Here is a 15421-nt window from a genome sequence, read left to right on the forward strand (position 1 = left end):
CTTTGTCAGTTTTGTTTGGGCTAAGGTGATCACTTCAGCTTTCTATCCATAAAAAACAGGAAAATTCATAGTCAAAGAGAAAATGCACAGTCTTGACCAGGAGATGGACACTTACTGGTAATTGAAACAGTCAAAGAATACCGATGTGAACTGATAGAAATAAATATTCTAGTAAAAAACATAAGGAATAAGTTCAGCTGGGAGGAACATGAAACTTATTAGGAAAACCTGAGTCCTGACAGGCACTAACTAAACTAAAATCAAAACAGGCACATGGCTATGTGCTTGGATCCAATTCATTAATTGACATATCAAGAGTCAAGAAAGTCTAATCATCAATCCTTCATTAAAATAGTTTGTGCTTCTGTGTCCCAGCTAATAAGGCTCCTAGAAAGAATTGTTAGTATGCAGTATGAGGAAACTTGGGGTTGTGGGAAAATTGCACACTATGGATGCAGGGCAACACCTCAGGCTCAGCTACTGCTGTGAGACAGAGTCTGTGCTCAGTGAGGGCCAGGAGAGGAGACAAGAAGGAACCATGGAGGCAGCTCAGAGGGAGCTGAGGAGCAGTTCCCAGGGTCAGGATGAAGAGTTCTGCAGAGGAATGGACACCATCTATTCAAAGCACCAGGCCTGGCTTACCCTGGTACTCACAACCCGCTTTTAACTTCAGCATTGCTAAAGAATGCTTTTATCCCTTATCTGCTCTCACAACACACCTGTCCTTAGCTCCTGGGACCAGTACTTGTTCAACCATCAGAGAGCAGACAGGGAAGGAGCTGCATGCAGGAAAACTCCCCTTGGATGGGTGTTTTCTTCCTCCCAGCCTCTGCAGGTGGAGCACGGGGGAAGCAGCAGCTTTGTGCAGGCAGAGAGGGGCTACTTCATGGTCTGGTTTCATGCATGTGGCTTCTTCTGTCTGAAATCCCAGACAGGCAGGATTTGAGCTGCTTTTCTTTCTGATGACAGCTGCTCCTCCTTTGCACTTGCCTACCAAGTAACTGTGATTAAGAAACATTTATCACCAAAAATTGTGTCATTGTCACGAATAAGTGGAATAACGTAAAGCAATTAATTGTGCTGAAACCCACACGCCGAAATGTCTGAAGTAATTAAACGTGTTGTTGTAATGAAATTACCTCAAAACATTTTCAATACTATGCAAGCTGATCTTGAGGAGGAAGGAAGCTGGTTGACAGTAGTCATTAATGTTTGTTATGTGATTTTCAAATGCTCAAGACTGGAGGTGTTTCGAGTGGGCAGAGGGGCCAGCACGATGCCTGCTGGCAGGGGAGCCATTCCCTGGGCCCGGGTGGATGCCAGCTCCCTGTGGTGCCTCCTGCAGTGACTTTGCTTGGATTATTGCCATCTCTTTCTGTTTCAGCAAGAGCACTGAGTGCAACTCTGGAGCAGCTGTTGACAGCAGAGACAGCAGAATATGTTTGTGATTCAATATTTAAAACAGCTATCCTACATTTAATGACCTTGAGACTGAAAAAAGTGATAAATTGGAGAAAGACAGAAAAAAACATTTTCCTTATGTGTGGGTAAGCAGAAAAGGTGGGCAGGTAAAAGCAGGTGGGAATTTCAAAAGCATTTCAGTGGATTTTGTGCCATTTTAAAGGTGCACCAATACTCTGAAGACCATGAAGGGTGTCAAGTTGCCAACAGTAACCTGACAGTGGCATTTTCTACCAGACCTGCACAACACACTCTTTTTGGTTTCTCTTTAAGTTTCACTTTCAAAGCTTTTAATGAAACTTACTTTTGCACATCAAATGTTGCTGTGTAATGTCTTGGCTGTACCTGTCTCATGGTGAAAGATTTCTGGCATTTGGAACAAGAAGTTTAGAGCTGCAAGTTTGCTCAGAGGAATCACAGGGGTTGTGGTGTCCACTGACATCAGCAAAGCTCCAGTGGTTGCAGTCACCTTGCCTCAAAGCTCAGCGGGAGAAATCATGCATCCCTCAGTCTTCTGCAAAGCCAAGTAGTGCTGAAATATGAAAAAAACACAACTCAGTAACTGATTTCTGATGTCACTTGGGACAATTCTGAGATTTGCTCTCCTTTACCCGCATCATCCCTGCACCAGCCTTTTGTGCTCACATGTCAGAGCGGTGACAGGACTTTCTTCTGAGCATCATAACCAGAGGGGAGAGACTGCATGCCAAGGTGAACAAAATCCCAGAGAGCGGTGCCTATTATATGGGCTGTGCCTGAACATATCACTATAAATAAGGGGGGGAAATGCATGCAAAAGCAGTAATAATCTTAAATAAACTAATATTCTAAATATGTGGAGCAGATCCACTGTCAGGTGGAACAAAGCAAAAAAACTTTTAGAGTAGATAAATGCTGATCCTATTAAGTGAAGGATAGAAGGAAGGAAGGAGGTATCCTTCAACCTCTCTTTTAAGATAGGATGAACTGTTCCCTCATGTCTCCATGATGACTGTCAAAAGTTCTCATGCCTTCTGTCTCAGATGGGTGAAATCACAGTGTCTCCTCCACAGGCCAGGTTGCATCTGTGAAAGTATGGGCAACATTTTAATAACAAATTACATTTCTTTTCATTTTTCAACATCCTCCTGGAAACCAAAATGCCAAGATAATGCAAAGAAGAATGAGGATGTGTTCCAAAACTGACAAAATCAAAACTGACAAACATCTTCAGAGAGGCTGGAAAATGGAGCTGATAAGAGTCTCTTTAAGTGAACATCAACATAAAGGGGGAAACTACAGGAAGGACTTGTTCAGTTTTCACACAAATGCAGCAAAAAAGGTGCTGGTAAGTAGTGTTGAAAAGACCTCTGAAATGCATGGGTACAATTTGAAGTAAATTCCAGATATTTCCATCAGCATCATGGGAGATTTCCAGATGTGAGATTGTGATTTGGTTTATTTCTCTGAAAGTTCTGCCCAAGGGACAGAGGACAGTGAGGGGAAGGACCTGACCTGGTCACTGCTCAAGGGAAGCAGTTCTGGAACTGAGCACAGGAAAGGAGCTGCCTTTTAGAGTGTGGTGGCTAAACTCAGTTAATCTGACTTCTCACACCCAAATCCTCATCAGCTAGGCTAATCATGGCTCCTAATTCAGCTCCATTGAAACTCAGGGATGTTTTTTCCTTTGGGGAAGTGGGGTTAAGTGGAGCGAGTAACCTCTGCTTGCACGTACACAGTTTGCTGCCAGCAAGTGTGGCCTTTGCTTGTCTCTGAGAATAGCACTTGTTGATAGCCTGAAGTCATAGATGCACTTATTTTGCATGTCATCACCACCCCTCTTGGCCATGATAGTGCTGCACCCACCTATCACACAGAACTGCTGCATGATGCTCTGCTGAGTGCTGAAATTCTTCCCTCTGCAAAAATAACACACAGGTCAGCCCACTTGTTTTCAGCTCACAGCTTTTCACCACCCTGCAGTACAAGCTGTAATGAAGCATCATTTAAATGTCTTTTGACACATGCTACTAAGAGCACAGCATGGTGCCTCTGCTTGTTGCTGGCGTTTGAACTTCTGTAAATTGTCTTCCTCTGGCCCACAGACTCCCAGGAGCTGGGAACTGTCCTGGATCCTGTGTGTGCCTGTTGCAGAACAGAATATTCCTAACACACCAGCAAAGTTCTAGATCCCATCAGCTACCTTTGGAGACTGGTCATATGGTATGAGAAAGAAAAACTAGATAAGCTCAGCATCGATTATTAAGGGTGAACTCACTGTGGAGTCAGGGAGTGAAGTTAAGCTGCCTTTGTTTTGTGTGGCTGCTCTCTGTGCAATATGCACAGAGATAATTTCAAGTGGTTTTTTTTTTTTTGGTTTTTTTTTTTTTTGTGCTTGGTAACATCATTGATCATTGTTGCAAGTTGAAATATAAAATGAATCTTGAATATCTGTACATCAGTGTTTGTTTTCACATTCAGTGCCTGGCTGGGTTTGCTCTGTACAACTCTTCAATTGCTTTTTGAAAGTACAGTTCATTAGTGTACACAAAAATTGGTTTGAGTAAAAGCAAGGGAGAACACATTTTTCTCTAGCTCCTTCTGAGTCCTCAGAGCCAAGTTAGCACCCTTTGATTAATTTAGGTTAGGATCACCAAACCCTTGGTGAACTCAGGTTTTGTTGGTTAAGGGTGAATTTCAGAATTCCCTTGGAAGCAAGTATGTGCAGCAAGAGTTGCAGTGCCTGGCTGAACCTTTGCTTGGTCTCTATTAAAGAACCAAATCTTGACCAGATCTCTGCATCTCTTCTAGGTGGCTTTAGGCCTTTTCTCTGCTCAAGAGGGAATAACTGCTCTGGTACATTGGCCACCACTCACACACATCCTACTTGTAGAACAGAAATCTCTGAATGATCCAACCTCCAGTTCTAGTTGCATTTCCCTGCCTGGAGCTATCTGACCTCTGTCAGAGAGGAGCCTGAATGTGAACCAGCTCATACTTTGCATGGGCACTGAGGAGGGCAGAGTCTTGCTGAAAAACTGGCTGTGCCTCACCATGAGGGAGCAGACCAGTTTTCTCTGTATAATTTTGCACATGCTAAAGTCTGCTGATAAGCTTCCTCTCTTTATCTCACTGTTTGTAGCCATGGTGGCAGTTTGTGTGGACTGTTCCCAGGAGAAACAATACTGTCACAGATGGGCCAGAGAGTTCAAAGCAAAGGAGCTCAGATAAAAAAATTAGTCGAAGCATCTGCCTCTTGTCAAACGAGTATGAGAAGATACCAATGCTGAGCATGTGGACAGTCCCTGCATCAGAACAAGTCACATGACATGTTAGTTAAAGCATCTGCCTCTTGTCAAATGCCAATGCTGAGCATGTGGACAGTCCCTGCATCAGAACAAGTCACATGACATGTGCAGACAGCACAGCAAGTTTTGGCTTCTGGAGTTGATAGATTACTGAATTTGGGACTGTCCCAAAGGTGCTGGGACAAGTCAGGTGGCATAAGCTAACTCATTTCACTTTGCAGTTAAGGTAAGTAAAAATGAAGTGTTGGCCCAGCAGCTCTGTGGAGATGAATGGAGAGCCAAGCAGCAGTAGCTCAGTTTCTGATGGTTACAGAACATCCCAGAGGATAAAGAAGGAAAGTCAAGCAGAGAAATATGAAATACCTGGGTGTGCAAATTTGACAACTTTTCCTCCTACTGATTCAATTGTTGTTACAGCAAAGAGATGGGAAAGTTAGTCCAATTTTGTTGTATGCATTTACGTATTTTCTGGAATTCACAGGTTTTGATTAAGAACCAGGTGACCTGATAACTCATATACTCATATGTGTCCTGCAATATCTTTCTCTAGGACTTTTTTTTCCCCAGTATTTTATAATTCAAAAGTGCAGTAACCACTTATAAAATGAAAATCCTTTCTCCACTATTCTTTTGTTTGGCTATTTTAAAAATACTGACAACATTTTCCTATTAACTTGGCTCAGTTTCTGCTCACCTTATTTAGTTCTACTATTGATGTATCTTCTACAGGCCTGGATGGTTATTTTTATATGCTAAACTGCTGTTTACAATTTTATCTTAACTCGCTATGTTGGATTTAATGTATTTCTATTTAGTTATTTCCATCATCAAGACACTATTTAGCCAAGCTGCCCTTTGCATATTTATTATAGCTAATTATAAAAATAGCATCTCCTACCTTGTTAAGAGTACCTCAAATTTTTAGAACAGAAATCCATAAATAACGTGTGGGAAACCCTTTGATATAACTCTAGTTAAATTATCTGTAGTAATAATAGTGGAGGTAGACTTTAAAAAAGTTATTCAAGAGAATAATGCAGTGGCTATGAATGTATTAATACACAACAGTAAGTAATGGAAAGTTAAAATAATTGAGGTTTACATCACTGCATGCAGACATACCAGTTTAGGCAGAAGTCAAGAGCTCAAACAGAGCATAAAAGAAAGACAATAGAAAGTTTAAAAGTGAAAAGGAATCAGTAAAACGTACCCAAGAATGCTGAAAGAAAATGTTAGTCTTCTGAGAATCTCACAGCACCTTGAGGAGCCTTAGAGAAGAGAACAGGCTTTTCAAATATTCCTTTTTATACCATGCTGGGGAGGATGAAGAGGGGTTTGTAGGTACTTCCTGACTGGCCGAGTGCAACTGAAGGGAACACATGGTTTGTGATGCCAGCTCCTTAAGAGGGTTTAAAAAAGTGAGAAAGTCAGTGAGGTGAATACTACAGTATTTCTTTAGTCTCCAAACCAGTTTGATCAAGCTGCACATTTCCCACAAGTGGGAAATCCCACTTGTTTTCAAACTCTCGGACATCTGGAATTGGTAAGAGAGGAAAATGGTGGCTGAAATCCCGAAAAGACTGCCAGGTAGAGAATTAAAGGCCAGTGGCATAATTAGCTCCAGGCAGCAGGTTTTGTATTGAAAACTGACCAAACAAATGTATACCCAGTGATGGAAACTGCCTTTGTCTTGGGCTGTGTTACCAGCTGCACAGGTAAGGCAGGCAGGTGTGTGCTGCTGGCAGGGGTGTGCTGGTGGCAAGGGTGTGCTGGTGGCAGGGGTGTGCTGGTGGCAGGGGTATGCTGGTGGCAAGGGTGTGCTGATGGATGGCAAGGGGTGTGCTGGTGACAGGGGTGTGCTGGTGGCAGGCGTGTGGTCGTGGCAGGGTGTGCTGGTGGCAGGTGTGTGCTGGTGGCAGGTGTGTGCTGGTCCATTTGGCAGGGCTGACTGCAGTGGAGAGCTGCAGGAGCCAGGAAATGAGAGGGGATGAGGGGAGTGTGTAAACCTGCACAGGGCTGCTCTGCCATTTTAATGAGCACACTAAGGGCCAGTAAGGGAATTAGGGAGAATCTCCAGGGACTTTTACCTCCCACTGACTTTCTGAAGTTATTCCAAATGCAGCCACTGCCAACAAAGATTGGCAGCTTGGTTTTATTCCAAACAAGGACCTGAAGGTATGGTGCACAAGCCCAGTATGCCTTATATCAAGCAGTGAAAATAGTTCACAGCTGTCATGTATGGCCAGATGAGCTTTTACAGACTACAGAGAGTCAGATTATTCATTTGCTTTAAAACAAGGTTGTGTTCCCACAGCCAAAAATGATGGAATTGTTGCAGTTAAATGTTCATGGCTTTTTATTTTTTTTCCTCTAGTGCTTCTCATTTTTCAAGAATATTAAGTGAAATATCCAGGGCAAATTGCTGTCCTAGAGCAACAACACTGTGAAATAAATTAAGCTGTTTAAAGGGAATGTAAATATAGAATTACTTGCACTAAAAATAAAATTATTTCAAATTGCCATTAACTGTTTCTATCACAATTTTCACAGAGCAAAGTAAATCTGTCATTGGTTGACCTGCTGCCAGTATACAGCACCACTTTATACATTATTATTTAAAAGACAATTCAAAAATATTTGTCCTTTTTCTCTGTTTTCTTACTGTTCCCATTCAGCAAGACACTTTCATGGCATGAGTTTGGGTGGTGCCATTTGGCTCCTGCAGAGGAAAAAATGGACCAGTTTTTCTGTTATGCTGGCTACCATTTAATCCTGATTTATTTTCTACCCTGAGTCCTGACAGCATCTTTCAAGTTTTGTGGCTTTGCAAAGACAAATTGAAATGCAACTTGTCTTCATTTTAATACCTGCTTGATTAGGCTCCCATCCTGACTTCACTGGATGGCAAGGGAGGGTTACACATACCACAGCTGGGCTGCAGTGACACCTGGTCTAACAGAGCAACGAGGAAAACCTAGTGCTTATGTCCTCCCAAAGATTAATTGTTGTTGAAGATGAGAACAGAATCTCTCCAATTATTTGAATTTGTATACCTGGAAGAAGAGGTGTATCCTTCCCTCTCTGGGTTAGCACTTATTCTCTGCAGCTGCCTGAAAGAGAAAAAAAACATTTAGCTTGAGATGGATGATAGTATGAAGGAAATTTTTATTTCCATTTAGGTACAGAAATTCTGCTCTAGTGCTGAGACTTTGAAATGAACAGGAGGCTGATGTGCAGTAGGACAGAAGCCATCTCCAGCTGTGGAATTGGCCAAAGTCATGAAAGAGGAAGTGCTTGTTTTAAAGTGTGCGAGACACTGTCCTGGCTCGCAGCATAAATTATGCATCTTCCCCTTCCTGCAGGCCTGCACTGTGTGTCCATGGCTGAACACACAGTTCTTGGCCACAGTGTCTGGATAACAAAGGAAGTGGAAGATTTTCTCCTAGGCAGAGCAGTCATTTCTCACCGAGCCTTGTCCTTAATGACATGGAGTGTGCTCTGGGGATGGATGCAGCTACTTTGCTGAGAAAGGAGCACTATCTAAAAGCAATCACTGCTGCACTTCTGACAGCCATCCCAAGGAATTATCACCTTAGTAGATGAAAGGGAAACAAAAGTCAAAACACTTGAGGATAACTCAGTGTCTGAAAAAAAATTCTTTAATGTTTTCTCATTCCAAACTGCACATCTTATTGATATTATGGTCAAGCTCACTCAGACCAGACTTTCTGCTCCTCTTCCTCCCCCATAGAAATACACCATTTATTAAATACATATCCAGACCTGGTCTAAAGCCCAGTCCCCTTTAACATTCACAATGTAGAAATTAGTACTTATTATTACTTGCAGTGATAGCAAATGCTGCCCAAGGGAGCCACTTTTCACTGCACAACCTGCTGACTCAACAGTTACTGTGAAAGGCATTTATAATGAGCGAGGGACAGCAAAGGCATGGAGTGACTTCAGGGACAGGAGAAACCAGGGATGAGTTGGTTGTCCTGACTAGCTGAGCTGTGTCTCTGTAGAGAAACCCTCAAAGCCAAGAGAAGAAAACCAAAAGACAAAATGTGTTTGACCTTGGCTCCTGGCTACAGAGCTGTGTCCTCTGGAAAAGTGCCTGGGAAGAGTAGCACACCTTCAGGTGCCATGGGAGAAACATGACATGTGTGTCACAGCCAAGAGCAGCTGTAAATGTGACAGAGAGAGAGCAGCCATTAGCAAGGCACTGACTAGTTTAGTTTAAATTAGAGAATAGTCAAGCTATGGCAGTGATGCAGATCATATTCCTATAAAACACAGAGCTATCTCTGACCCTTACAGAGCTGCCCCTTTATATTTCATTGTCACAAAAGTTACTAACTGCAAAGTGCTGCTTGGCCCCCATAAAGCTGTACTCAGTTTTTGAGTGCTTTATTTATGGGATAAGTGGTGTGATGACATTTTAAATGCTTTCTCTCTGAATGGGGATAATGATCTAATGATTATTTAAGTGATTTTCTCAAACAGTCCTGCACTGAAGAAACTGAAATATATGAAAAGTATTGCCATGCAAATGTCAGTGAAAGTAATTAAGTAGTGAGAAATTGAAGAAGGTATAATTTGTTTCATTTTCCCCTCTTCTGTGGAGATTTTAAAAATGAGCAGTACTAAAATGTCCTGGGAAATATTATGGGATAATAATATTATGATTTAAGGCATGATTTAAGGAAGGTTTTCCATCTCCATTGCAGTTGTCACTTGGCATTTCTGTAAAAAATTCAGACTGAAGTAAAAATGAACAGTACACGGGATCCCTAAAGTAATTTAATGGCATACATTCACTTCTGAGTGTAAACTGCTATATCCATTAGAGCAGAAAATAGTTTATCAGGGGACTACTCACTGGAAAGTTAATGAGTATTTCAAATTTTTAAAAAAATAGGCTGGTAAGAAGGTTGTCCAGTGATTCTATGAATTTCTGTTAATGGAAGATTTTTAATACAGATGAAGCTATATGTTTCAGAAATTGTTTAATAAGGTTTATCAGGAGAGAGCCTTCAATCTTCACAAAAATTATGAACTAATGGCATAGATCGAGCTGATCCTTGGGGACAGGAGTTGCAAGTCAGTTATTTTCATGAGGTCTTGTACAGAGGATTGAGGGTTCCTTAATTCTCTGATCTTTTTTAAAAATCCAGTCAAATTAAGATTAAAAAATGACAAGGCAGAAGTCTGTAGGACTAAACAGAAATATTAGATTAAAATCTAATAATTTTCTAATAATCTTTCTGTGTTTTATTTTTTTTTTTTAGGTTTTGTCTGTATACCACTGAGAGGTTCTCTTTCTTTTCTTGTATATAAACAGTAATGCAAATATCATAGTGCTGATCTGTCTGTATCTGATTCATTTTTATATATGCCATGTTCTTTACTCAGTGAATTCACTCATTAATTTTCCATGCAGCAGCTTGTATTTCATTAGATATTTTTTCCCTCCTGCAGGCAGAAATAGCTCTGAAGAAACATTTATCACTGATTCCTGCAGAAAATATTCTTGAATTGTGAGCAGTATAGTGGTTTTCTTTCTTCTGATTTCTTGACTTATTCTGTTTTTTATGTAAAAGTTATTTCCAAAACAAAATCTTGGAATGTGTGGCCCTTCCTTCAACTACAACTGATTATTGAGTTCAATTATTTTTTCTGAAATTAATAAGGCTGCATTATTTTATTAATATTTCCATTATTTTATAGATATTATAATGCAATTTTTTTTATCTTGAACAAATGATGGCCTCACTATTTGCTTAAATAGATATTTTACTAACAAAACAAAATAGAATTAAGGAACCATCTGTTGCATGTAGGTAGTGTTTTTCCATTGTTAAGGTAGTGTAAATGTGTTTATTGTGAATATGCAACATCCAGATATATAAATGAAAGTAGAAAAGCATTCTGTATCAGCAGCTTAAAAGCTGAGATTTCTGTAGCTGATGATGGAAATTATATTTGATATATTAATACTTTGCTTCAATGCACAGAAACCTGCATGGCTTTAATTGAAAACAGAATTTATCCCATCACAATGGGAATGCACTGCAACATCCTTGCTAAGTGTGGCATTCCTGATTCAGGCAGGGCACGTGAGTTACCTGGTGAGTGTTCTGGGAAAAAGAGGTGCAGGGATTGGAGGTGCAGTTTAGAGTTGCTGAGAAGGCACAGCTTCTCACCAGGAGATGTGACCTGCCTGGTGGGGCCAAACTCAATTTTTATTTTCAGGTCATTAACAAGCATAAAGTTTTTAAGGTTAAAAACCAACCAACCGATTAAACAACAGTGATTTTGAAAGCTGACCACCTCCTAACATCCCCAGAGTTAACAACAGATAAAAAGATCTTCAGGAAGAAGGTTCCCACATGAGTTGGCAAAGAAAAGCATTTCCCCTGGCCAGTACCTTACAGTTATGTCCCCAGTCCCCTACGTCCCATACATCCAATATAGGACTGTTTTTGACAAAATTGAGAAAAAATTGTTTTAGCACTCCTCTCATCTGCAGCAAGCCTTGGTTCACTGGGCAGCACCTTTGACCTGCCATGTCTCAGTCTGCAATTGCACAGGGGCAGAGAATGATGTCTCAGCTCTCAGCTAGCCCCAATGTGCAAAATTTTGCTCTGAACTTTAATTAACAGAAAACCCTTAGGAATAGCTGCATCTTCAGAAAGGATCTGGTGCATAATAAGCTACTTAGAACTGGTGAGAAATGCCATGAACCTCAGCAGAGAAAAGAAATTATTCACTGCCTCATCTTCTTGCTTCATAGCCTAGCCATGGCTCTGGACATCCCATTCCTATGCTAATGACATGTTTACCTCCTGCCCTTGGTGCAGTGGGAGTGTCCCTCACCTCACACTTCATCTGGACTGCCAAACAATCCTAAGGCCAAGAACAAAAGGTCTTTGTGTTTGATTTTCTGTGAGCATATTTCGTTAAGTAGTTTCAAAACTCTACATATTTTAAAAACATTAGTTGGATTTATCGCCTGTGATTTCATGATCTTCTTCCAGAAATTCTCTCTTTGAAGTGTTTTTCCAGAGAATATTACAACTATGTCTGTTACTCTGTAAACTCACTGACACTACTCTGTCTTTTCAGATAGATAACACAAGCAGTTCCCAGGCTGCTATAATTTAAAGTGATCCCTTAAGCATGCACCAGAGACTATAGTGAATAGATATCCCTGATGTTCTCATGCTATGGAGACTCCAGAGCCAATGGTTTCTAGGAAAGGAAGAATCCCTGCCAAAATTATACCTGGTCTAAGCCCTGTGACTTTTCCTATCCGCCTTCAGATGTCAGTACTCAAGGACATGATGCTCCTGAGTGTAAAATTGGAGAAAATTGGAGGAGGGAGTTGGGGTTGGATATTATAAACTCAGAGTTGGGGTTATTCAGAGAAAAGAAGAATCTAGAGAAAAGAAAAGAAGAGAGAAAAGAAACCCCTGGTTTTTTTTTTTTTTTTTTTTTTTTTTTTTTTTTTTGTTGGTTAAGAAAAGAAGCTCCATCCAACCTGGCCTTGAACACTTCCAGGGATAGGGCAGCCACAGCTTCTCTGGCCAACCTGGGCCAGGACCTCACCACCCTCACAGGGAAGAATTTCTTACTGTTATTAAATCTCTGGATATTATGAACTCAGAATTTCTTTGAAGATGTATAATGCTCCATGAAGAAAAAGAGTGGTCCAGGGATTCCTGTACTCACGAGGACAAGAGAAAGGCCATGGTCCAGAGTCACAGAGTTCCTGTCATTCGGACATTGGTGTCCATCTTACTACCTCCATTTCTATATTTGTGCCTTGCAAAACAAAATGAGAAAATCCTCTTGCAGAGAAAGAGAAAAGAAGCACCTGCAGCTCTCTACATGAGTTTTTGAAAGCAGTTTTTCAGGAGGTGAATAACATCCCGGTCTCCAGTTCAGTTCAGAGGATAAGGGAGCATTAGTCTATCATCACGATTCCACCCTGAAGTACTGAACTAACAGCCTGGGTTCTTGCTCTGAGAGTTACCATCTTGGCATTTCATCTTCTCCTTCTCTGAGTTCCTGTTGGCTTTGTGTGGTCTGCCATTGTAGCAGTAACCACAGAACACTTGATCTGGTGGAAACAGCTCATGAGAGGAAACCCGAAAGTCACATTAATAGTGGGGTATTGAAATACTCTTCTAGGACTGACCACACAATGGGTTGGGATGGAAGGGACCTTACAAACTATCTCATTTCAACCCCCCCTCCAGGAACACCTTCCACTAGACCAGGCTTCTCCAAGCCCCACCCAACCTGTCCTTGAACACTTCCAGGGATGGGGCAGCCACAGCTTCCCTGGCCAGCCTGAGCCAGGGCCTAGCCACCCTCACAGAGAAGAATTTATTACTAATATTTAATCTGAATCTACTCCCTTTCAGTTTAAAACTATTGCCTCTTGCCCTATCCTTCCATGCCCTTGTAAGGAGTCCCTCTCCAGCTCTCTCAAGTAGCCCCTTCAGGTACTGTAAGGTGTTTTAAGGTCTCTCTAGAGGCTTCTTTTCTCCAGGCTGAACAACCCCAACTCTCTCAACATGTGTTCATGGGATGGCTGCTTCATCCCTCACACCCCAAAAGGTCCAATTTATTTTTTTGGAGCCTGGGATATTTGAAAGTTGAGACTTAGCAGGTTTAAACCACTCTTCTAATGAGGGAATAAATATTACTAAAAATACTTAAAATCTTGATTGCAGAGGTTGTAGAAGATGGTTTTTGTACCTCAAGGCACTTAGACAGAAATTTGAAACATGCTAATAGTTTTGAAAACTACTAGGAATTAAATCTTGACTTTTATCCCAAATGCCGTAATCCCCAACACTGTTTAACATGGATTTGTTATTCTTGTAGGTGCCCTTTGTGTTGCTCTTCCTGATAGCATCACTGTTCCCACAAAATATACTGCATTTTGTTCTTTAATGATTAATCTCTCCACTTTCCTATTAACAAAGCAGCAAATGGGATATTAGTTTCCTTCCTCCCTGCTGAGCAGATCCTCACAACAGACAGAAAAGGAGAAATGGAGACTGGTTACTGTGAATTGCTGCTATGGATACAAGTATCTTCCCTCTCCCAGGGTTTTGAGGCTGCATGGAGTGCTTGTTAGCATATTAGCCAAAAGGCATTCAATGCTGACTATAGCTGTATTATATTAAAGTCTACTGCCCATCTCATTTTCTTATAGTCTATTCTGTAGAAACAAATGTCCAAGGTTTGTTTTCCCTGTAAACTGTTGAACTTCAAAACTAAGACATACAAAGCTTTAGTGCTGATGTTAATGAGAGCTGACAGCCTCACAGGGAGCATTAAAAAAATCAGAACTGACTAAAGAAGAATTTACCATGCATATAAGCCTTTTCTGCCCATATATCAAACATTTTAAAACAACACTTTAAACAAAATTTGGAGGAAATTAACTTCTGCTATTGTTTGTACAGTGATCCTTATGCTAGTGCTGACATATTTGTAGGTCACAGCTATTTAGCTGCAGAACACCAGTGTCTCTTGCCTAAAGACATCCATCCCTTTGATGTCAGAGAGCTCAAACATAAAAGCAGCAAGATAAACAGGCAAAAGACATCAATTTAATTCACTACTGGAAGGATATGGGTTGTACTTCCTAATAAGATTTAAAAAAATGAACATTTAAATGACTGCTCTGTGTGAAATGACTTGATTTTTTGAATGTATCCACTCAGTGTTGTGTTCACAGAAAATCTCACATGAACGATAACAAAGGAAACAGTTCTTGCATCTGTTATTTGGCTGTGGTAGAAATACAATACACAGTTACTGTGCATGAAAATTTATTGATATCATTCTGTAAGTCTCTCTGATACTTTTTTCATTTTAGGCTCTATGTAGGTGATGTTTTCAAGAGCCTTCACCACTGAGTCATGTAAATGATGAAAATTAATATTTGCATAATTGAACTGTGCTCTAGCACACACAAAAGTATGAATTATAAGATTTTTCCAGTTTCCTTGAAAAAAATCCAGCTTGAGAGGTGCACACCGAACATTTGCACCCAATGAACCTCAGCCTTTTCTTGAATGTTACTTTTAGTGTCAAACCACAAGCTTAAATAATTGGAAGACAAAACCAACAGAAGGTAACATTTTAACAGTATATAATATTATTTTCAGGACCTCCAATAACTAACCATATGGAGTGTTGTATGCCCTCTCTTTACTCTGTTGAGTTATGTAGCTTTCATAAAATAAAATGTCAGGACCTTTTCAAGCTTTTGCTAGTTAAGATGATGTTTGTTGTAAGGAAGTAGACCACTGCAGTCTGGGGCTTGATCCAAAGTCTATTTAAATCTCTTGAAAAATCAGGTGATGACTGCTCATACTGTATCTTGGGCACATGCTTCATGTTCATGGGATTCTTAATCAAATGTGTTTTCCCAGCAAAGCAAGCACATGAGTGACTTGTTTAGTCAAGGTCTGTGAAAAAAAGAGATTATCCTGTCAGCACATAATGATAATTGTTTTGTGCTGCATGGCTTCTGAGGCACTTCCTTATAACTTGAAATAATTCAATATTAGCTTACTGAATACACTAAACCATGGATATTGTGCCATGAAATTAACTTAAATACCTTTTTGGTAACTCAGCAGCAA

The sequence above is a fragment of the Pyrgilauda ruficollis genome, unplaced genomic scaffold (genome assembly GCF_017590135.1).
Source record: "Pyrgilauda ruficollis isolate IOZ18807 unplaced genomic scaffold, ASM1759013v1 scaffold12, whole genome shotgun sequence".
Taxonomy (NCBI): domain Eukaryota; kingdom Metazoa; phylum Chordata; class Aves; order Passeriformes; family Passeridae; genus Pyrgilauda; species Pyrgilauda ruficollis.